The 23,920-nt window shown below is 41.7% G+C and overlaps 1 protein-coding gene and 1 pseudogene across 7 annotated transcripts in view; both read right to left on the bottom strand.

Annotated features, from left to right (window-relative positions):
- Positions 1–23,920, bottom strand: part of LOC101642381 (WD repeat containing planar cell polarity effector) — a 340,297-nt gene that overhangs the window by 127,233 nt on the left and 189,144 nt on the right. The gene's annotated exons all lie outside the window — the stretch shown is intronic.
- LOC105979315 overlaps positions 18,837–23,920 on the bottom strand; it is a 12,622-nt pseudogene continuing 7,538 nt past the window's right edge.

The following is a 23,920-nucleotide window of genomic DNA, read 5'->3' as shown; positions in this document are numbered from 1 at the left end:
TAACTCTGGGATCTACATTTAGTTCTTTGAGTCATAGCTTGAGTTCGCCTTTGTACGTGGTTGAGGTCTGGGTCCTGTTTCATTCTTCCATGGATGGGAGATCCAATTTTGCCTGCACCACTAGCTAAGGGACTCTCTTTCCCCAATTCGTGCTTCTTGGCCCTTTGTCAAAGACCAGGTGTTTGTAAGTGGATGAATTTATTTTTTGACTGTTCCATGAGTCTATGTACCTACATAAATGGCATGGAAGGTGGCCATATGTGACCCCCCCTCTGGCTTGCCTATGGCCACAAGGCCAGGGTCAGACATGTACTGCATCCTCCACCCTTCTGTACCTATTCTGACACCAGCACTTCCCCTCAGGACAGTATCTGTGCTGGGTTTGGTACTTCATTGCAACAGCCACACAGGACTCGGACAAAATTCATGGTTAAAGGGTTTATTAGTGAAGTTGGCAGGTTATCTGTGAGGGAGGCTGGCACCCCTTACCCGGGAGATGATCAAGGGTCTGCTGTATAAGGCACATTGAGGAATTGTGGTGGAATGAGTAGGGGTAGCTTTGTCTGTCTGCTGCATTTTGGCCCTAAGTTTGATGCTTATTTTGTGTAGGGATTTATTAAAGCTTTGGGAGTTTCTCAGCAGTTGGATAGTATTATAAAAGGCTTCCATAATGATTTGTTTTCTTACACAAATGCAAATAACCAATTTATATACTTTTTAAGGCATTTCCTCTTTTCCTACTCTGAAATTTGGCTAAGTAATAAAGTGTGTTGAAATTAGAAAATGCTAAGTGTCTATATTTACTTTAAAAAGATGCTGACTTGGTGTGAATATTTAACATTTTCACATGCTCCTATTTCTAATCTAAAAGATGAAAACAATATAATCTTCAGGTGCAACCAACTTTATAGGATCATTACTGACAACTTAATATGTGGAAATACATATGCTTCAGAAATCAACATGAAACCATTGCTAACACATTAGAAGTGACACTTTTGTAGTACAACAAAGTACAATTGGAACAGATGTTTAATTATTGGCTGAATACATCTGGGGGCTCATAGAAAATGGTACTTGAAAAGACAGCAGCTGGAAGCCTGAACATGGCTCAGTGTTCTTGATCTAATCCGGGTTCAAAAGCAAGCCTGGGGTCAGAGACTGCAAAGGTGGGAAAGCTGTGAGGCCCCTGACCTAGCCTCCCACCACGAGAGGGCTGACCGCCTGCCTCCAGCCTGAAGTGACAAGCTGCTGACCTTGCAAGGTAGCAGTAATTCTTTATAAGTAAGGGCATCTAAAAGAACGATTATCAAAATTCAATAAAACAGAAAATAACAAATATTGGAGAAGATATGGAGATACAGTATAAGGTTTTTACATTGCTGGTGGAACTGTACAAATTGTACAGCCACATGGAAATCAGTATGACATTTCCGTAAACAAATGCACACCCAACTACCTTATGAGCTAGCAGTCTTTCTATTGTGTATGTACCCGAAAGATATTAAGAATAGAACAGGACAGATATATTTAAACCTATATTTATTGCATGAATTTTAACAATAGCAAAAATATGGACACCCCCCCCCAATTCTAACTTTAGAAGCATGGATAAACAAGCTCTGGTACATTCATTCTATGGAATGTTAGGCCTTGGACAAAAACCATGATCACTCTGTTAAACACCACAAGATATGGACAAAACTAGGAAACATTATGTTTAGCAAACTCAGTCAATGTTACAAGTAAACATTTAATACCACCAGTGTACTAATGAAAAGGAAAAATGAAATGTGGTTTATCCACCAATAGACAAGACTTTGATGACTATGAGGTGGCCATAGGGATGGGGGTGGGAACAAGGCGAGGGATGGGAGGAGGAAACACACACACACACACACACACACACACACACACACACACACACACACTGAGGGTTTAACATGAAATTTTAAAAATTTCTTCATGAAAAATTAATAAAATGAACTACTGCTTCCTGTTACAGCCCTAGTGGTACTGTGGGTTAGGCTCTGGGTGGCTAATTACAAGGTTGGTGGTTCAAATCCACCAGTGGGAGAATGAGTACGCTGTCTACTGCCATAAGGATGCACAGTCTCAGAACCCTGTATTGGGTCATTATAAGTTAGAATCAATTGGGTGGTGCACTGGGTTAAGCAATGGACTGCTACCTGCATTCCCAACTGGCTCCTAAAGGCTCACTGAATTGGAATAGACTTTTTAGCAGTGGGTTTAGGTTTCTGTTTGGCTACTGCCTAGTTGGTCAGTGCACATTCAGCCAATGAAAACCTGCTAACGTACTAGCTCTTTTTATTAAAAAGTACAAAGTAATTCTTTTTCAAATCATGGCTGCATTTTAATTTACACAATATTCCAGTCTCGGTTCCTATTTTCTGTGATAGCTCTTTAAGTTGTACTTCATACAGTAACACTTATTTTACTTATGAGAGAAATAACATCTATGAAAGCATTCCTAAGAATCTTTTCTTAAAAAGCAACGCAACACAAAATGAAACCTTAGCACTAAGGGTCACGCAACGGAAGTCTGTCTTGGAGTGAGTTCTGTCCTGATTATTCAGGGAAACGTAAGTGCTCAGTATCTTACAGCTGAAGCCTCTGCCTACCGGAGGACATGCGCCAACATGTTTCTATCCAGTAGAGCGGATCAAGAAAGCAACTTCCACCCCCTGGCCCAAACACTTTTGACTTTCAAGTTCAATTGTCTACATTCTTTCCATTTTCCCTGATACGCAAAAAGGCTTAAATACCCTCAAACTTGACACCAAATGTATAATTTTAAGGGTGATTTCCCTTCTATGGCTATATCCAGTGAGTAAGTTCCATTATGTTTTCCTCCCAGGAAAAGCCTTCATGTCTTACTAACCTCTGACTATTTAGCTGCTTCTCAGTAGTCTTCCTTTATCTCTGAACACAGGCGCAGGCATAAAGTGCTTCGGACTAAAAACAGATGCTAATTAAAAATGCTGACGGCAGGCCCTGACACCTGTTGTTCCACACTTCTTTGACTCCCACCCGTCTGCCAGGTCCCTTTATTTCAGTCATCCTCAGCAGTGTTTCTTCCATCCCAGCTATAGGTCTTTCAGGCTGAAACTTAACCAGAAAGCCAGGTTTTGTAGAGCAAACCAATCAGAATGACTACACCCACAGTCTGCTCTGGGAACGCAGGCCACAGCTTTGATTTCGAATGAAGCTCATATTCTCATGATAAATTGCAATGGTCTTGGTGGGACATCTCAGCCACTTTAACGGTGCGGGCTGGAATTTAGGAAATCTGTAAAATGAGGGTCCCTCCTCTAATTCTCTAGCAGAGCTTAGTAAAGTTGGTTTTACTTGTTTGCTTGTTTTCAAGGCAGAATGAAATGGAAAGACAGGGGAATGCAAGTTAACCTTAATCACCTGTACGTGATTAGAAAGGATCAAAGTTCACCATAGTTGAGTGTCTGAAAAGGAAATTAACTGCACTAGGAATAGCTCAGAAAGATTCACATCTCACTTCCATTGAGTCCATTGACTCATAGCAACCCTGTAGGACGGAGTAGGTCTGTTCCTTAGGGTTTCAGAAACTGGAAATCTTTGTGGGAACTGACAGCTTCACCTACCCCATGGAGGAGCTAGCGGGTTAGCTTAACCCACCGCACCACCAGGACCTTATAGTTAAATAATGGATCACCAAAAAAACCCAAAAACTTCAGTATTAAGCGGTACTGTATTGTGGCCAAGATAATGATATGAGAAATGTATAAATAAGAAAATCCTGACACCAACCACTGACCACTAATGACCATTCTACGTGCTGAGTAATACAATGTAGACCTTTGAGCTGTATTCTCCACACCTGCCTCCATGCCTGGCACCAAAATAACCAAATTCATGACTATCGAGTTGTTCCCGATTCATAGCAACCCTACTGGACAGAGTAGAACTGTCCCCTGTCTATTAAATTGGCATTCCGTGATGCTCACCTTCCTGACAGGTTCGCTGAAGGCAAAATGGGTGCATAACCAAAGGTGAAGAAAGCTGATGGAGCCTGGCTATCACAAGATACAGCATCTGGGATCTTAAAGGCTTGAAGATAAATAAGCTGAAAAGCAACAAAGCACACATGGAAGAAGCACACAGCCTGTGTGATCATGAGGTGTTGATGGGATCAGGTATCAGGCATCAAAGACCCAGAACAAAAAATCTTATCAATGTGGATAAGGGGAGGGCGGAGTGGAGACCCAAAGTCCATCTGTAGACATCTGGACATCACCTCACAGAAGGGTCACAAGGAATAGACAGGCCAGTCAGGGTACAGAATAGCACTAACAAAACATACAACTTTCCTCTAGTTCTTAAATGCCCCCTCTCCTCCACTGTCATGATTGCAATTCTACCTTACAAATCTGGCTAGACCAGAGGATGTACACTGGTACAGAAAGGAAGTGGAAACACAGGGAATCCAGGACAAATGAACCCCTCAGGCCCAGTGGTAAGAGTGGTGATACCAGGAGGGTAGAGGGAAGGTACGGTAGACAGGGGGAACTGATCACAAGGATCTACTACATATAGCCCCCTCCCGGGGGGATGGACAACAGAAAAGTGGGTGAAGGGAGACATCAGACAGTGTAAGACATGAAAAAAACTTAATTTCTAAATTATCAAGGGTTCGTGAGGGAGGGGTGGCGGGGAGGAAGGGGAAAAATGAGGAACTGATACCAAGGGCTCAAGTAGAAAGCAAGTGTTTTGAAAATGATGATGGCAACAGATGTACAAATGTGCTTGACACAATGGATGGATGGATGTATGGATTGTGATAAGAGTTGTACGAGTCCCCAATAAAATGATTAAAAAAAACACCATAGTAATCAAAATAGTATATAATACTAGCAGAAGGATAAATATACAGATCAATGGAATAAAATTGTACAGATCAATGGAATAAAATTGAGAGTCCACAAGTATATAATAAGGGTACCAAGAATATTCAGTGGGAAAGATGATCTTTTAAAACAAATCTTAGAACTTCATACAAAAAATTTTGACCCTAACATCATGTACAAAAATTAAGTCAACATGGATGAAGAGCTAAATGTAAAAGCTAAAACTATACGACTCTTAGAAACAGAGGTTAAATCTTTGTGACCATGAAATAGGCGAAGGTTTCTTAAATGTGACACTAAAAGCACAAGCAACAAAAGAAAAACCAGATAAACTGGATTTCATAAAAATTAAAAAATTGCACATTAAACACCATCAGATAAAGTGAAAAGATAATCCAAAGAAGAACATATTCAAATTTATGTATCTGATTAGGGGCTTGTTTCTAGAAAATGTAAACATACACTTGCAACTCAACACACAAAAGGCCTCATTAAAATGGGTAGAGAATATGAACAAATATTCCTCCAAAAAATACATAAATGGCTAGTAAGCAAATGAAAAGCTGCCTAATATCATTAATCTTTAGGAAAATTTATATTGAAGCCACAATGAACTACCACTTCACATGAGCGGGCTTTTAAACGTTTGTTGGAAAATTCCAAGATCTTTTAATTCCATTTTCCCAGAAAAATTTTTGAAACTCACTTGCATATGGAGGTATTGCAACACACCGTATTGCTCCAAACATATTGCTCCGAAACCATAGGAACCTTTATTAAACAAAAGTTTTGAGATGAGAACCTTTTGTCACTTGGCATATCCTCTAGATTTATTCCATCTCTCGAACCTTTCTCAAAAGAATCTGCATCTTGTATTTAAACCATGTCAACAAGTAATTTTGGCTTCCAGTTCAAGATGGCCAACTGATGAGTGAGATCCTCTACCACAATGGGGCGGGAGGCATCAAGAAGTCCCCCTCCCCCCTCGGCCTGGCAAGAAAGCCCCCAGGCATCCTACATCAACCAGCAGTCCTCCCAACAGAAAAAGCTGTGCCACAATGCGTCTGAACAGCAGTCAATCAAGGTACACGCCACCCCTGCCCCTACCCCCAAGAAAATCAGGCACAAACAACAACACACGATCCAAAGGAATATTCTGCAGAAAAGGCCCTGGGACTACCAGAAATCAAATTCAGGATGTTCAGGTATTTACAACAGATGGAAGAACTCTTCGCAAGAACAGCGGAAGGAAAACAAACTAGCAACCCTACACCAAAAAGAATTCTAGAAGATAAATAATATAACAGAATTAGGCAACAGAGTAAAAGAACAGAGAAATAGAGTCAAAGGAATGGAGCTGAATTAGTGAGCCTGAAAACAATTCCATTAACTACAGCTGGTGAGAAACCATCAATAAAAAGAACAAAGGAATCCAGAGAGCCCAAGGACGATGTGGGACACTACCAAGGGGAACATCGTCTCACTGGGACTCTGGGGCAGATAGAGACAAAAAAATAGGGAAAAAAATCATACATAGAAAGTTCTCTATGCTTCTGTTCTGCATGATATATATATATCACTGCAAATAACTAAAATTTGATAACTGAAAAAGGTGGTTTTAACATGCCTCATTTGAATGTTGTTTGTTTGTTTGAGAAGTAATTATAAGTCTGAATGGGCAACACGGGGTTGTGTGGTGGATGGGTATGGTTCTCATAGGACAACCTTGCTATCCTCAAAGACTAATTGACTTTTTTTGATAGAAAAAAAAATTTTTTTTTTTGGCACAGCTTTCCCGGCCTTTTTCTTATCAATTCAATTTTCACTTTTCAAAAAGCCCCCATGATCATCCTACGTCCTTCAAAAAATAAATTATCAAAACTACTACCCCTTTGACATCTCAAAAAATTCTAGCCATAACCTTTTGGGCTTATATCTCGGTCTTGAATTTATACTCAGCAGATCCTCCCAGAAGCCAGGCTTTGATTGGATGTTTCTGAAGGCGCCCTGCCTAATAAGACTAGGACAAATGTCGATTTGTCTTAATTCATGTTCTCTATTTTACTTTTCTGGGTTCTAACACCCATTGCAATGGCTGCACGGCTCAGGGACAAAATTCACGATGAAGAGTTTAAGGAAGTTAACAAGCTGTGATGCCAGGAGAAATGCTCGGGGTAGTTGTTTATCAGGACAGGTTAGAGTTCTTCCGGGGCTGCTCATCAATGCCCACAGGGGCAAACCTCACTCCCCTAGAAGCCTCAACCATGAGTCAGCAAATTCAGCTCCCCGAAATAGTGCCCAGAGGCACCCCACTCCACAAGCTAGCCTCCTGCACAAACGCACTCAGCCTTACTTGCTCTGCGAGTTGGGAAGTCCACTCACTGCGCTCCATGCTCTGGCTCCTGGTTCACTGCTGTTTCTTGGATCTAGATTACTGTGTAGGGATCTCGGATTGACAGGATACACTCCACTCTTGGTTCTTGCTGGTAGTAAGATCCCTCCTCCTGCTTTCAAGAGGGCTCATTTTATATTTAGCAGGATGGAATGCCGGGAATCTGGTCCACAATTACCTACAGGTGAAACTTATCATTATCTCCCCCCACCTTCTTACCAGACTCAGGCCAGAAAAGGTTGTTTGGCAGGAGTTATAGACTTTCGCTAGTAGAGCCACGTTAAATAATCCACTGCCCTGCATGTACTACAGAGAGAGCTTATCTGCAGCTGTCCACTGATCAGAGAGACATGTTTTTAATGAATTGGAACCCTAGTAGTAATATTTTTTACTTACCCTCTTACAGGGATGGCTACAATAACACAGTAAGATATTAAGTGCTGGCAAGGATTTGGAGACTGAAAGTTTTATACATTGCTGGTGAAAATCTACAAATGTTTACCTATAGTGAAAAACAGTCTGGCAGTTTGTTTTTTTGTGTGTGTGACGGTTTTATTAGTACTTTATCCACATGTCATACAATTCTGTAATTCAATCATATCAAGAAGTTGTACAATTGTCATCATATTCAATTCTAGAACACTTTCTTCTTCCTTATAGTCATTATTATTCATGTAATTATTTTTTTCTAATTGTAGCAAAAAACACCCAACAGAACTTTCTATAATTTCCCTACTTCTACTTGTATAGATCAGTGTCAGTGATTATCTTCTTTGTGCTGCACAGCCACTATTGATATCCTTTTCCAAATTATTCTACCATTGACATAAACTCAATGCCCCTAAGCAACAACCCTTTCCCCTTCACCTATGATAACCATTGGTCAAATTTGGTTGTTTTTCTTTTCCTCCCATGGTTTTCTTGATATACTATTCACATATCATATACTTCCATGGTTAAATCGCTTTTAAAATGAGTTGTGTAATCGCAGTCAGTTCTAGTGCTCCCTCCTTACTCCAGCATTCATTGTTTGCTCTGAAAATCCTGTCACCCTCCTATCTCCCCACCCCTCCATCCCCTTATAAACCCTTGCTTCAGTAATTATCTCTATGCATCTACTCCTTCTGTGTTTCACAAACTGGGAAACCCAACAGAAACAATAAAAAACATAAACAAAATAATGCGGTAAGGATAAAATAATAATTATATAAAGATATGATTACAAAAGACCACCATCAATATTTAAGAGTCCAGGGAAGAAATTTTTGTTATGGAACAAGCAAGAAAAACTTCAGTCTAGAACAAATCCAGGTTGGGTGAAGAGGGAGGTCAACTGACCAAGTATCATGTTCGATCCAGCTTAATCAGGTTTACAATGATCTCTGACAGTTCAGCTGTTTGAGATCCTTGCCTGTGGCTTGACGGCATCTGCCAGAGGCCGGCTTAATCTGACTAGATACTCTGCAGATGGGTTTTGGGCTCCCAACTGTCCTCCATTGCCTTCTATAAATTGGCTGTTCACAACTTAAGCTCTGAAACTTTTCCCTTCGTCATATTTGGATTTTGTTATTGGTGTCTTTGGATCACACAAACTGGTGTGCTTCTTCTATATGGGCTTAATTGACTCCTCACAAGCCTTTCAGACCCCAGACACTATTCTGATAGTGGGCACCACCTGCTTTCTTTCCCACACTTTGCTTACTACCCTTATCTTCAGTCTGGCAGTTTCTTACGTGGTTAAACATAGGGCTACTATATTGTTTATATTGTTGTTGTTGTTGTTGTTGTTGTTAGGTGCCATGGAGTTGGTTTCCAACCCATAGCAACTCTATGTACAACAAAAGGAAGCACTACAGGGCCCTGAACCAACCTTACAATTGTTCCATGCGTGATCCCACCACAGCAGTCACTGTCAATCCATGTCATTGAGGGCCTTCCACTTTCTTGCTACCCCTCCATTTGACCAAGTGTGCTGTCCTTCTTCAGGGACTGCAGTCTCCTGACAATATGTCCAAAGTATGTAAGATGAAGTCTTGCCATCCTTGCTTCTAAGGAGCACTCTGGCCAGACTTCTTCCAAGACAGAGCAGTTTGTGCTTTTAGCAGGCCATGGTACTTTTCAGTATTCTTAGCCAGCACCACAATTCAAAGGCATCAATTCTTCTTCAGTCTTCCTTATTAATATCCAACTTTCACATGCATACGAGGCAATGGAAAATACCATGGCTTGGGTCAGGCACACCTTAGTCATCAAAGTAATATCCTTGCTTTTCAATATTCTAAAGAGATCTTGTGTAGCAGATTTACCCAATGCAACTCATCGTTTGATTTTTTGACGGCTGCTTCCATGAGCATTGACTGTGGATCCAAGCAATGAATGTGCAAATGCGCTGGACACAATTGATGTGTGTATGGATTGTGATAAGAGTTGTATGAGCCCCTAATAAAATGATTTTTTTTTAAAGAATCCTTGACAGTTTCAATCTTTTTTCCATTTTGTTCTTCTTTATAATGATTCACAATCCATACTGAAGGCTGTCATCCTTGATCTTCATCATCAGTAAGTGCTTCCATTCCTCTTCCCTTTCAGCAAGCAAGGCTGTGTCGTCTGCCTATTACAGGTTGTTAATAAGGCTTCCTCCAGTCCTGATGCCACATTCTTCTTAATATGATCCAGCTTCTCTGATGATTTGCTCATCATACAGATGGAATCAATACAACCTTGTCACACACCTTTCCTGAGTTTAAACCATGCAATAGCTTTACACAACTGATGTATGTATGGATTGTGATAAGAGTTGTATGAGCCCCTAATAAAATGATTAAAAAAAAATAAATCATGCAATATTCTCTTGCTTTGTTTGCACAACTGCCTCTTGATCTCTGCACAGGCTCTGCATGAACACAATGCTGTGTTCTGGAACTCCCATTCTTCTCAAGGTGATCCAGAGTTTATTGAGCCACATAGTCAAAGGCCTTTCCATAGTCGATAAAATTCAGGAAAACATCTTTTGAGAGTCTCTGTTTTAACCCCAGATCCATCTGACATCAGCAACGATATCCCTTGTTTCACATCCTCTTCCGGATCTGGCCTGAACCTCTGGCAGTTTTCTGTCAATGTATTGTTGCAACTGTTGTTGGATGATCTTCAGCAAAATTTTACCTGCATATCATATCAATGATACTGTTCTATAGTTTGAACATTCTTTCAGGTCACCTTTCTTTGCAATGGATACAGATGAAGATCTCTTCCAGTCAGTTGGCCAAGTAGCTGTCTTACAAATTTCCTGGCAGAGATGAGTAAGTGCTTCCAGTGCTGCATCAGCTTGTTGAAACATTTCAATTGGGATTCCATTAATTCCTGGAGTCTCAATTTTGGCTAATGCTTTCAGTGCAGCTTGAACTTCTTCCATCATATGATCCAACAATTGTACTTTTAGGTATGTACTCAAGAGAACTGATATAATACACGAACTTTATAGAAGCATTGTTTACAAATGACACAATATGAAAATAAAGGTCTATCGACTGGTGAATGAATAAACATGTTATCTCCATATAATGAAATATTATTTAGTCATAAAAAGGAATGAAGTACTAATACATACTATAACATGGACTATTCTTTAAAAAACAGGATAAGTTATAAAAAAAAAAGACACAAAGACTACATTATATATGACTCTATTTATATGAAGTGTCCAAAATAGGTAAATCTATAGAAGCAAAAAGCAATTTAGTGGTTTCAAGTGACCAGGGAAAAAGAGAAATGAGAAATGACTGCTTAGTGACTGTGGGGTTTCTTCTTCTGGTAAAGAGTATGCTCTGGAAGTAGATCATGGGTATGGGAAATATGCCAAAGCACTGAAACGTACACTTGAAAATTAGTTAAGTGGGGAGTTTTATATTTTGTGAATTTTATCTCAATAAACCAATCTAGATCAATGAAATATAATTTTAAAAATGTTTAAGGAACCCATAGGAAAACAAAAAACAAAGAAATAGAAAGGGAACGAGCTAAAGAAAAAATATTGTAGACTTAAGCCCTAATATATCAATAATCATATCAAATAAAAGTGGTGTAAACACAAGTAAAAGAGAGATTGACAAAGTGAATTTAAAAAGATAACTCATTTTGTATGTTATATGTTAATTATAAAAACTCCTCTCAAGCTTGGCCCCAATCCCAACTACATGGGCAGTTGCCCCTCCCCCCAGAAGAATTTACTTCAGAGGACAGCACTGAAGCTACAGCTCAGGGAGAGGGACATGTCTGATCAGAGCACACTGGAGCAAATGAAGGGGGAGGAAGAAAGAGTGGAGCACATCCTGGCCCACCAAGTATTGAGGATGATATCTCCGCTCAGAAAAGCCAATGCACAGAGAGGATCATATGGCTGGCCCCACTATGAGACACGACATCCTTCACTGGCCCATAGCCCTAGAGGGGACAACACTGGAGACACAGTGTGGGAATTGCGTCCCATCTGACCCCACAACACTGAGGCAAAACACTAAGGGCGTGCAACAGAACAGCAAGGGGAACAGAGCAACGAAGTCCTGAGGAAGTACCAAAAATAGACTTTAGGGCCAGGGTATAGCACCCTATCAGACTCGACCGGAAAACACTCCTAAAGGTCAACAAACAGACCTTGAACTATTTACAGTCTTTTCTTTTAGTTGTTGTTCTCGTTTTGTTTTCTTTTGTCGCTTTGTTTCGCTGTCGGTTTTTTTGCACATATTATTATCTCTGCAGGTCTATCTAGTTAAGATAGGCAGGATAAACAATCTGGAGGAGAAAACAACAGGACCGCTGGTTCTGGGGGGACATGGGAGAGGGGGAGGTGGGGGAAAGGAAGTGGTGTTAACCAACCCAGGGACCGGGCAACAATAAGTGATCCAAAATTCAGTGGCAAGGAGGGTGTAAGAGACCTGGTAGGGATTGATTAAGGGCAATGTAACTGAGAAGAATTACTGAAACCCAAATGAAGGCTGAGCAGGATAGTGGGACAAGAGGAAAGTCAAAGGAAATAGAGAAAAGATCTAGGAGGCAAAGGTAATTTACAGCGGTCTAAATACAGGCATGTATATGTGTAAATAAATTTATATATGATGATGGAGAAATAGGTCTATGTCGATGTATTTATAGGTTTAGTATAAAGGTAGCAGATGGACATTGGGCCTCCACTCAAGTGCTCCCTCAATGCAAGAACACTTTGTTCTATTACACTGGCATTCTGTGATGCTCACCTACCCAACAGGATCACTGAAGACAAATGTATGCATAAGCAAATGTAGTGAAGAAAGGTGATGGTGCCAGGCTATCAAAAAATATAGCGCCAGGGTTCTTAAATGCTTGAAGGTAAACAAGCAGCCATCTAGCTTAGAAGCAACAAAGTCCACATGGAAGAAACACACCAGCCTGCGTGATCACTAGGTGTTGAAGGAATCAGGTATCAGGCATCAAAGAACAAAAAATCATGTCATTGTGAATGAGGGGGTGTGCAGATTGGGGACCCAACGCCCATCTGTAGGCAACTGGACATCCCCTTACAGAAGGGTCTCGGTGAGGAGACGAGACAGTCAGGGATGCAGTGTAACAACAATGAAACACACAACTTTCCTGTAGTTCTTAAATGCTTCCTCCTCCGCACCCACTATCATGATCCCAACCCTACCTTACAAATCTAGCTAGACCAGAGGATGTACACTGGTACAGATAGGACTGGAAACACAGGAAATCCAGGAGAGATGATCCCTTCAGGACCAGTGGTAAGAGTGGCCATAGTGGGAGGGTAGAGGGAAGGTGGGAACTGATCACAAGGATCTACATATAACCTCCTCCCTGGGGCACGGACAACAGATAAGTAGGTGAGGGAGACGTCAGACAGTGTAAGATATGGTAAAATATTAATAATTTAAAAATTATCAAGGGTTAATGAGGGAGCCGGGAAGGAGGGGAAAACGTGAGGAGCTGATACCAAGGGCTCAAGTAGAAAGCAAATGTTTTGAGAATGATGAGGACAACAAATGTACAAATGTGCTTGATACACAATAGATGTATATATGGATTGTGATAGGAGTTGTACGAGCCCCCAATAAAATTATTAAAGAAAAACTCACCTCCAATACAGTGATGTACAAAAATCACCAACATCCAGTCTATTTGACTAATAGCAATCCTGTAGGGAAGAGTAGAACTGGACCTCTGGTTTACCAAAATGGTAAATTTTTTTCACATAAATTTGGACAATTTAATAAAACTAATTATTCAATCTGTCTAAATATTTAAAACATAGTCATATCAATTTTACATTTTGCAAGAAGTAAATTAGTGGCAACAAAGTAATGAAATAACTTGTCAAATTGGAAAAATTTCATGCTTTGACATTCACATTCAGAAGAATTACTCCTTAAAGGAACTAATTGTATTTTAAAATGCCAAGATTGATTTGATTTAGTCATTACTCTTTTTAAAAATTCATTATTAATTGGGAGTTAATACATGTGTCTTATCATTCTACAGTTCAATCACATCAAGCAGAATTGTACCGTTGCTTGCCACAATGTCTGAACATTCTTTTTCTTAAAAATCATTTTATTGGGGGTTGTACAACTCTTATCACATTCCATACATACATCCATTGTGTCAAGCACATTTGTACATTTGTTGCCATCGTCATTCTCAAAACATTTGCTTTCTACTTGAGCCCTTGGTATCAGCTCCTCATTTTCCCCCTCTCTCCTCCCTCCCCCTCCATTAACCCTTAATAAATTGTAAATTATTATTATTTTGTCATATCTTACACTGTCCAACATCTCCCTTTACCCACTTTTCTGTTGTCCATCCCCAAGGGAGGAGGTTATATGTAGATCCTTGTGATCGGTTCCCCCTTTCTACCCTACCTTCCCTCCACCCCCCACTATCACTCTAAGCACTGGTCCTGAAGGGATCATTTGTCCTGGATTTCCTGTGTTTCCAGTTGCTATCTGTACCAGTGTACATCCTCTGGTCTAGCCGGATTTGTAAGGCAGAACTGGGATCATGATAGTGGGGGGGGGGGCGGGAAGCATTTAAGAACATGTCTTATGTTTCATTGTTGCTACCCTGATGGTTTGTCTCCTCCCCACGACCCTTCTGTAAGAGGATGTCCAGTTGCCTACAGATGGGCTTTCGGTCTCCACTCTGCACTCAGCCTCATTTACAATATGATTTTTTTGTTCTTTGATGCCCAATACCTGATCCCTTTGACACCTCATGGTCACACAGGCTGGTGTGCTTCTTCCGTGTGGGCTTTGTTGCATCTGAGTGAGATGGCCGCTTGTTTATGCGAATATTCTTTTTCTTCCTGTGCTCCTTGACATCATCTTCCTTATACCTCCGCCCACCCCAAACCCTTATTCCACTTGCTGTCCCTATAGGCTCATCAATCCTGGATTTCATATACTGAATAACAGAAAAACCTATAACACAACTTCAAAATGGTGACCCCACCCCAGTGATGTAAGATACACCCTAATATGAACAAACAAAATCAAAGCAAAACAAAGCAAAATAAAAATACAGAAAACGTTGAAAACCAGATCAGGTCCAGTGTGCATCAAGGGGTGTTAACTGTTCAAGTCAGATTTATGCCTTTGGTCTTCCATACTCATCTCTCCAGTGCAATTTAGTAACCACTTTCCTCCCATCCCTCATTGTGGATAGAGGGAATTCACCAGAGGCTTATTTCCTATGTAGTTCCCACAAATGAATCTTGGGCTTCCACTGTCATCCACAGCCTTCTGCAAACTGGGTTCTCATCATTTAGGCCCTGATACTAATCCCTCTTTCGACTTCACATTATATGATTTACAATCCTTTGGTGACTGATGATGGTGTGCTTCTTCCATGTTGACTTATTTGGTATCTCTCTTAGATGGCTGCATATTTGGATATAAGCCTTTAAGACACCATATGCTATTTATCTGATAGCTGTGCACCATCTAATTTCTTTGCCACATTTTGCTATAGCACCCATATCTTTTATGTTCCCTTCCTGAGGGCGAGTATCAAGCAGGGCCATGATGTAAGACCTTGTTCTTAAATTGGGGCTAGGATTTAGTGCAAGCCCCAAACCGGGTCCTGCATCTATGTTTTTTGTTTGTTTGTTTATCTTCCTTTGGTTCCCTTTCAAAACCTCCTTGTTAATTTGTGGTAGAGAGTCTAATCAATCATTCCCCTGGGGCATCACAATCTTCTGTTAATAGTGTCTTTGATTATCCCCTGGTACTAATTGAGAGAAGGATATCGGACCCATGTAGACTAACTCCATATCATAGTAACTGAATTATTCAGCAGTACCGAATCAATCCTTTCTTGGCTGGATTATAGTTACACAAACAATGGGGGATAGTTGCTAGGGAAATTTACAATTATAATCATTGAGAATGTCACTTACAGGTTTGCCAGGATAATAAATATCTTCATACCCCATCTAGGGCATTGATGTAGCAAGACCATGTTTGTCTGCCTACCAACAGCTCAACAATCTTGGTGCTGCTCTACCGATTCCTCAGACACGATGTATTTTCCAACTTAAGTCCTCAGGTTACAAGTGTGTCTTAGGTAGGGTCCAGTGCACCACCCAGTGGAGTTTCCGCAAGGGGTCTCACTGATGCAGCCTCTGGAGCATGCTGTGCACCCTGAAGATCCAGGATTCAGTGTCACATATTTCCACGGCACCTGGCCTGCATCCCCAGGATGCACCCAGAAACCGGGGTCAATGTGGCCCATTCTGTGCATACCATCAAAGACACTCCCTCCCCCGCCTCTCCCCACCCTAGGGTCCCCAAAGCATTCTTTCAAGAAGTAAGATGCTTGGGGAAAAGTCAAAGGTCAATGCATATGATTTCATTTACATAGTGTTCTTGAAATGGCAAAAAAGAAAAAAAAAGGAGACTAGATTAATGGCTGCTGTGGGTTAAGGAGGGAAGAGGGCAGGAGGTCGTGGGTGTGGCTATTCAGAGGGAAACAGGAAAGGATCTTTACAATGATGAGAACACTGTATCTTGCCTGTCCTAACCCAGTACCCTGAACAAGTGATCTTGTACAGCAGTTTTGCAAGAGTTACCATTGGGGAAACTAGGTAAAGGGTGTTATGAGCGCCCTCCATTATTTCTTCCAACTGCATATAAATCTATAATAATCTCTAAGTAAAAATAATTTATTTCAGAAAGAGGGTAGCTATGTCTTAACTTTGAGGATTACTGCTATTCAAGTAACCAGCCAGAGCCTGGTAGGCAGAAAGCTCTTTTTGGCATTCCTTCAACACTGCTGGAAGCTCTTTATAACCTGTCACCATCTCCCACTGCCTACTGACGCACAGGAGCTTAGTGTTCTCAGCTGTGGGCCAAATCCACCACTGTGAGGGCACACCTAGGTCGTGTGTCATCTCTATTATGTTTAGTGTGCCAAAATTCCCTCATTCCCATATTATTAGTATTATAGAGTATTGGAACTCCCAACTTTTTGTGCCATGAAGGCCATTTACAAAGAAAACAACAACCCTTGAAGTAATTGACACAAATGGAACTTGTCTGTTGTCTTTCCCCCTGTTCTTCTGCATTCAGGCTGCATGTTCCAAACAACTACAGGTATCTCTTGCCATCAATTTATATCAAGGGTCAGCAACTTTTTCTGTAAAGGGCCAGATACTAAACATTTTTTTTGGTTCGTGGGGCCCTATCAGAACTATTCAACTTTGTCATTGTAGCATTAAAGCAGTCATAAACACTACACAAACAAAAGGCTTGGCTGAGGTCCCATGAAGCTCTCTTTCCAAAAACAGGAGGTAGGTTCTAGTTTGCCAACTCTTTTTTTGTATAATCAGCCTTAGCATTTGCAGTCAAAGTAAAGGTCTCAGGGCATGCAGTGTCTTAAACTGCAGGGGAGGGGGGGAGGGGGATTGGGGAGGGGAGTATTTACTTAGAGTCTTTGCAAGTATCTCAGTATTTTTAATAGCCAGCTAGCCCACACTTGGATTCAGCACCTCATGGCTGGTTTGGTGACATGACCTGATGCACTTAAGGCGCTGACTTCAGAGATCTCTCCAGGATCTACGTTCTAATCAGTAGTCAAGTCCTATTAGAGGGATTTAGGGATCTCATCTGAATGGCACGAATGGTTGCGCCAAGGAGCCCAGGTGGCACAGTGGGTAAAGCACTCAACAGCTTTCTAGATACTCAAATTGATTTGGCCTACCCTCACTTTTTCAGGGAAAAAAAATTACTTGGTGCCCCCTTGGCCATTAAAAACTTTTGTACTATTGCAAAGAATGCAGGATAAAGTGTAGGTATCTGCTTATGCAGCCTCCCCACCACTGGTCATTCTAGCACCCCCTCACCCCTCCTGGGGCAGTATCACCCACTTTGGGCAATACTGTAACCCAAAGGTTAGGATAGAACCCACAGGTCACAAGTATGTATAACTCTTCAGTAAAGAACTGGAGGGCCACTCCCCGTCAGCCGGCTGTTATCCTAGCACTAACTCAAGTACTATGTAGACATAGCAAGATTTAGTCTTGGAAACTCACAGGGGTGGTTCTACTCTGCCCTGTGGGGTTGCTATGAGTTGGATTGTGAAGCCCGATGATGATGGCAAACATTTAAAACATGTCAGAGTAACACTGCTGGACATTATTTGAGACTACATTATACAGCCATTCTTCTTGGCTTGCTACTGATATACCACTCTGAATGTTCACTTTGAACTAAAGAAATGAGAACCCACAAAACAGTCAAAGGTAAGTTGATGGAACTACGTAAGGGTTTTCTACTTGAAGGCGCCTGAGAAACATAGTGCCACAGAACCCAGGGTCAAAAAGACCCGGAAGAACTTTAAAAGTACAAGGATTCTCATCGGCCCTGTCATTTTCCCCCCAAAACAGGCCTCTCCTACTAATTTTGACACTTAAAAATATATATATATATATTAAAAGGAAGCATTCCTAGTAAAATAAGTATTCTCAATAGCAGGGCTATCACGTTCAAAGCCAACTAAAACCAAACCCACTGTTGTTGATCCTGACACAGAGACTCTTCAGGACAGAGTCTAAATAGGGTTTCCAAGCCTATAATCTTTTTTTTTTAATATTAAGTAGTATTTTAAAAATTATACTTAAGTTAGCACTATGGTAGCAGAAGGCTGACGAGGTGAGGGTAGCCTGCAAATCTTTTTCTGAAGAGCTTACAAAAGCTGAAAAGGACCCCTTCACATGTTTTATGGTTAAAAGACACCAAAAGGCTTGCACAGCCTGGAAATGGTTAATACATCCTTTGGAAGCAAGGTCGTTTCATTTCAGATTTAGTAATAGAAAAGGTCAGTTAAGGAAAAGGGCACGAACCAAAGGTATTTGCTAATGCAGTGCCGCAATTTACAAAAGAATATTTTCTTTTTCTCAAACTAGACAAGTTAAAAAAATATTTCTTTTCACACCCCAAAGTGATGCTCTGTTGGGAACGACTGCTCGAAGGCTGCTTCTTGCAGGCACATTCCAGCTCATTCTAATCGTCATTGCTGGTACTTCTTCTTCTTTCTTTCTCCTCTCTCGGGAGCTTTCTGCTTTCTTCTCTCACCTTCCTTCCTTCGCTGGGCTCCGAGGGCCATCGGTGTCAGACGTGTCTGAGTCTTGCACGCTTGCATCTTTCACTCTTCTGCTTCTGCCCTCAAATGGAAATGCGTGCGACGTCCATCCTTCATCGTCTTCTACTTGTGTTTCAGAAGTTCCACTTTCAGGGGTCTCAGCGAAGGCTTGAGCGAGTTTAGACTAAACTGGTTCAGCAGAGCAAGGGTCTGCTCATCCCGGGAAGCTTCCTTTTTTGTCTGTTGTTTCCTCAGAGCTTCGTCTTTTTTACTCTTCTGTGTTCTGTGACAGCCCCATGTGGAGCAGCTTCTTCCGCCGCGTGTCTGTCTTCTGCTGGTTTGGCTGCGTCTTCTACTTTTCTTTGTTTCGCTGCTAAGAGTTCCGTCTCTATTTGTCTCGTTCTGCTTTACGGAGCTCTTGCCTGCCACTCACTGATTTCTTCTCCACTTCGCCACCAGCTCGGTAACATTCGCACTGGGGTCCTTACAGTTTTTTCCCCAATTCTTTCTCTCATCGCCGTCCATATAGTCATCAGACTGTACCTGCATCGTCTCCATCTCCCTCTGAATCTCCTGCCGCCCCGTGTTCCCTTCCAACAGCGGGGCGGAACGGAGATGGGGATCATCCTTCATTAAGCAGGTCAGGACTACTGTTGCTTTTCCCCTTCATACTCTGACTAACTCCAGTTACTTCCTCCTCTTCTTGGCGTGAGAGTAAACTAAGAATGTTTGTGTACCTCGCGGTTTAATTTCTTTACTTCTTCCTCCGTTTTCTCTTTCTTCGGCTTTTTCACTTCCTTTGGAATGATGTAACTTTTTTATTTTGTGGATGACGTGGTCTTTCTTCATCAGCATCTACTTCTGTCAATCACATCATGTTATATATAATGTGAGCCCGTCACCTTTCCGAAGATGTGCTAATTGTTAAGTTTATCTGCTCGACCCAGTGTAAAAACAAAAAAACAAAACAAAACAAAAAACCTGGCTGCCATTATCATGAGGACCAGCATTTGCCATGGCAACCAGTCCTGGTGATTAAAATGCAGCTGAGAGTGAAACTCATCTGTAAATGGCGCTCCACAGACAGCATCTCTACCGGGCCCTGTGCTTTTAGGGTCTCCCCCTAGGACTATAAAGCCAGGCAGTGCTCTAAGGAAAAGGGCGTTGTCATAAGCTTCCAAACAAAGCTGAATAACATTTCTGCAAGCTTTTGGTGCCTTTGACCACAACTCTCAGTTCCTCCAGCTATAGTTTCAAACAAATCCTTCCTGTTTGTGGGAGTTCCTGCATGTAGATGATGCTCACCCTGGTCAGTTTTCAGGACTCTGCTCCTTATCGGGGCGCAGAGCTGTCCACCTATCTACCAGTACACGCTTCCTGAAATTGAAAGCTCCAGTCATTGCCCTACACTAAACATTATTACATCTTTCCCTGCCAACCCACGGCACTGCCATGTTGCTCCTGGAGGCTGTGATCTTGACTGAAGCAGACAGGCTCGCCTTTCTGCTGCAGAGCACCTGGTGGGTTTGAACCTTCTTCCAGGTTAGCACACCAATACGTAACCCAGTGCACTACCAGAGTGCCTTAATACCTTCAGGGGACAGAAATTGGTTGTTTGGGGGTGAAAAAAATCGTATGTAACATAATGGTTTGTGGTTCTCTAAAGTTGAATGCTGTTTGGCAAAGTCTTATTCCTAATATTTAATTTATCCTGGTAGGGAGAAATGAAATTACATTTATTCACTTTAAACTTATTTTTCTCCTTAGAAGACAATAATGGAAAAAACAAACAAAAAACCAAGGTGAAGAAATGCTATTCTAAAAGTTGAGTTGGTCCATCTTCCTCAAATCCTCTTATGTTTACAACAACCCTTGTCAACAATAGTTGGCATTCATTGTACCAGACTGTACTTTAAGCTCTTCTTACATGATTATATTAATTCTCACAATGTCCTCTTGGGGTAGGTATTATGATTATTCTTATTTACAGACAAGGAAACTGAAGCTAAGAGATTAATAATTGGCCCATACGGCTCCCCAGTGCACTCTGCTGGCCCTCCAGTAATACACATCTTCCCCTTTGTCAAAAACCTCGAGCAAAGAGAAACTCTGGATCTGCCGCCGGGGCTCATTCTACAGTGGTGTGATGGTGAAGAGCATGCGCTGTCAGGCCAGAGGAACACAAGTTGCAATTCTGGTTCTGCCACATATTGTATGTGCGGTAGAACAAATTACTTAATCTCTCTAAGTCTCAGTTTCCTCATCTGTAAAACAAGGATAAGATAGCCTTACACATTGGAATGTGAGGATTAAATGTGACCATACTTATAAAGCTCTTAGCTTTAACAAGCACAAATCAAATAATAAGTCACACATAAATACTAATACCCCACATACACAGTTAGTGTAGGCAAGCATCACCTTTATCTAAGTTGTCTAGTGCTGCTACAACAGAAATACCACAGGTGGGTGACTTGAACCAACATAAATTCATTTTCTGAACGTTTAGGAGATGGGATGGCCAAATTCAGAGCGCCAGGTCTAAGGGAAAGCTTCCTCTCTCTGTCTGTACTTGGGGAAGATCCTTGTCTCCTTTCAAAATATATTGGCCACGAGTCCAAAGAATGTGTTCCACTTCCGCTCCTCTTTCTTGGTGGTAGGAGGTCTTCTCTGCTTGCTTCTCTCTCTCTGTTTATCTCTTGCTTGATAAAGGTGATGCCAGCCACAACGCTCCAGGCAAATTCTCCTTGCATTCAATTAGGTCTATGACCTGAATAAGGATGTTGCCTACTCCTCTAATCTGCTTATACTGATTGGATATCATGGGGAAGGTTGCAGCACTATATAACTGCTAAACCACTGAGAATCATAGTCCAGCCAAGTTGACACATATTTTGGGACGTCGCAATTCAATCCATAACAATGAAAAGTCAAAGAGAGACTATTTAAAGCAGCAAGGTAGCCGACTTCATATACTTAAAATTCAAAGCTTTAAGAAACTATTTCAGTCTGTATACTGAGAAAATAATCCGAGAAGCCAAACTTATGAAGAAGTCGGCATCAGGACTGGAGGAAGACTCATTACCCATCTGTGATATGCAGATGCCGCAACCATCTCTTCCCAAGATGAAGATGACTTTAAGCACTGATTAAGGTCAAGTTACAACAGCAACCACCACCAAGAACTTAGAAAACACGAATGATTGCTAATTGGATAATCAGAGTCAAGGAAATTTGGTCTCAGGATATAAGGTAATATAAAAAAGTCAGGGGAAAATAGGACTATTTCCATGAACCTTTTAAATCCCCTTTGCACCTGGTCTCGTTAGTGCCGTTAAGTAGGCCCTGACTGGCAGCGGTAGGATAAGAGAAAGAGAAGCTGTCCGGTCCTGCACTACACTCATGACTTTGTGTATGCTTGAGAGCACCGTTGTGATGTGTCAGTCATCTCGTGGACGGCTTTCCATTTTACTGACCCTCCACGTTACCAAAGTGATGGCCTTTTCTAGAGACCGATCTTTCCCGATGATGTGTCAAAGTAAGCAAGCTGGAATCTCGTCATCTTTGCTGACAGGGAGCATCTCCTTTTATTTCTTCCGGAAGTCCATGACGTAGTCAGTATTCTCCACCAGCACGACAATATGAATGCATCAATTCTTCTCCCGTTTTCTTTTTGCATGGTCCAGCTTTCCCATGCAATATGAGGAGTGAAACAGACCACTGCTTGGTTTAGTTGTACCTTGGTCATCAAAATGGCTTTTGAGAACATTAAAGAGGTCTTTTGCAGTAAATATGCTCAATATGTTAGTTCGGGTAGACTAGAGAAACCAAGCCAGAGACAGTCATATGTGTTTAAGAGAGAGCTTTATATCAATGAGTAATTGTGTATTGAGAAAACATCCCAGTCAAGTCCAGACCAAGTCTGTAAGTTCAATATGAGCCCATAATTCTGATATTAGCTCATGAATTCCTCTTCAAACTCATGCAGCACATGCAATGATGCTGAATGCAGGAAGATCACAGGCCAGTGGGTGGAAAGTCCTGTGGATCCAATGGCAGTGGATGCATCTCCAGGGCTCTGGCTGCCATCAGTGTGGCTCCAGGTGGCATAGCAGAGAACTCCCTCCAGAATGGGATTACAGTTACAGGCATAGAGTTCAGAATTATATATACCACCTAAGAAATTACATACATCACAAAAGGAATTATGGCTACAAGGGTCATATTAATTGACTGCATCTCAAGAACCCCCTCCAAACTTAAAAGTCACTGCCACTGATGTCAACTCACAATAACCTTATAGGACAGGGTAGAATTGGCCCTGTAGGTTTCCGGAGACTAACTCTTTACAGGAATAGAACACTCCATGTTTCTCCCATGGAGCACCTGGTGCTTTTGAACTTCGGACCATCTGGTTAGTAGCCCAACTAATAATAATTATGCCAACAGTGCTCCTCAAGAACCTCCCAGACCCTGGGAAAGATTATTGCTAAGGCACATAGAGATGTCTAAAGGAATGCCTTCAAAGAAAACTACTATCATTTTGCCAAGGATAAAACTTGAGCTTTGCAACCTGGGGCACAGAGCCTCAAGGACAACATACTGGCATGAAGCAGGGAACTAACAGAAAGGTCTGTAGAGCCAGCCCCAGTCCCAGCTATGTTGACCCCATCCTCAGAAGAATGCACTTGAGAGGGCAGCACTGAAGAAACAACCAGGGGAGAGTGGCTGGTCTGCCTGGACCCCACAGGAGCAAACGAAAAGGGAGGGAGGGAGGGAGGGAGAAAGAGAGAGAGAGAGAGAGAGAGAGAACTGCAACCTGGCCCACCAAGCCTCGAAGACAAGGACGACATCCTGCTCAGAGCAACCAATGGAGCAGCCAATACACAGAAAGGACGGCAGGGCTGGCCCCACCTTGAGACGGGACGCCCCCTCACTGACCCACAGGGTTTCAGGGAATGGCACTGAAGATAATGTGGGAACTATGCCTGGTCTGAACACCCCC

This window comes from Echinops telfairi, unplaced genomic scaffold (assembly GCF_000313985.2).
Source record: "Echinops telfairi isolate 266 unplaced genomic scaffold, ASM31398v2 ScPeMD7_2573;HRSCAF=3158, whole genome shotgun sequence".
NCBI classification, from domain to species: Eukaryota; Metazoa; Chordata; class Mammalia; order Afrosoricida; family Tenrecidae; genus Echinops; species Echinops telfairi.
Note: the sequence above shows the minus strand (reverse complement) of the source record. Positions and strands in the feature narration are given on the sequence as shown.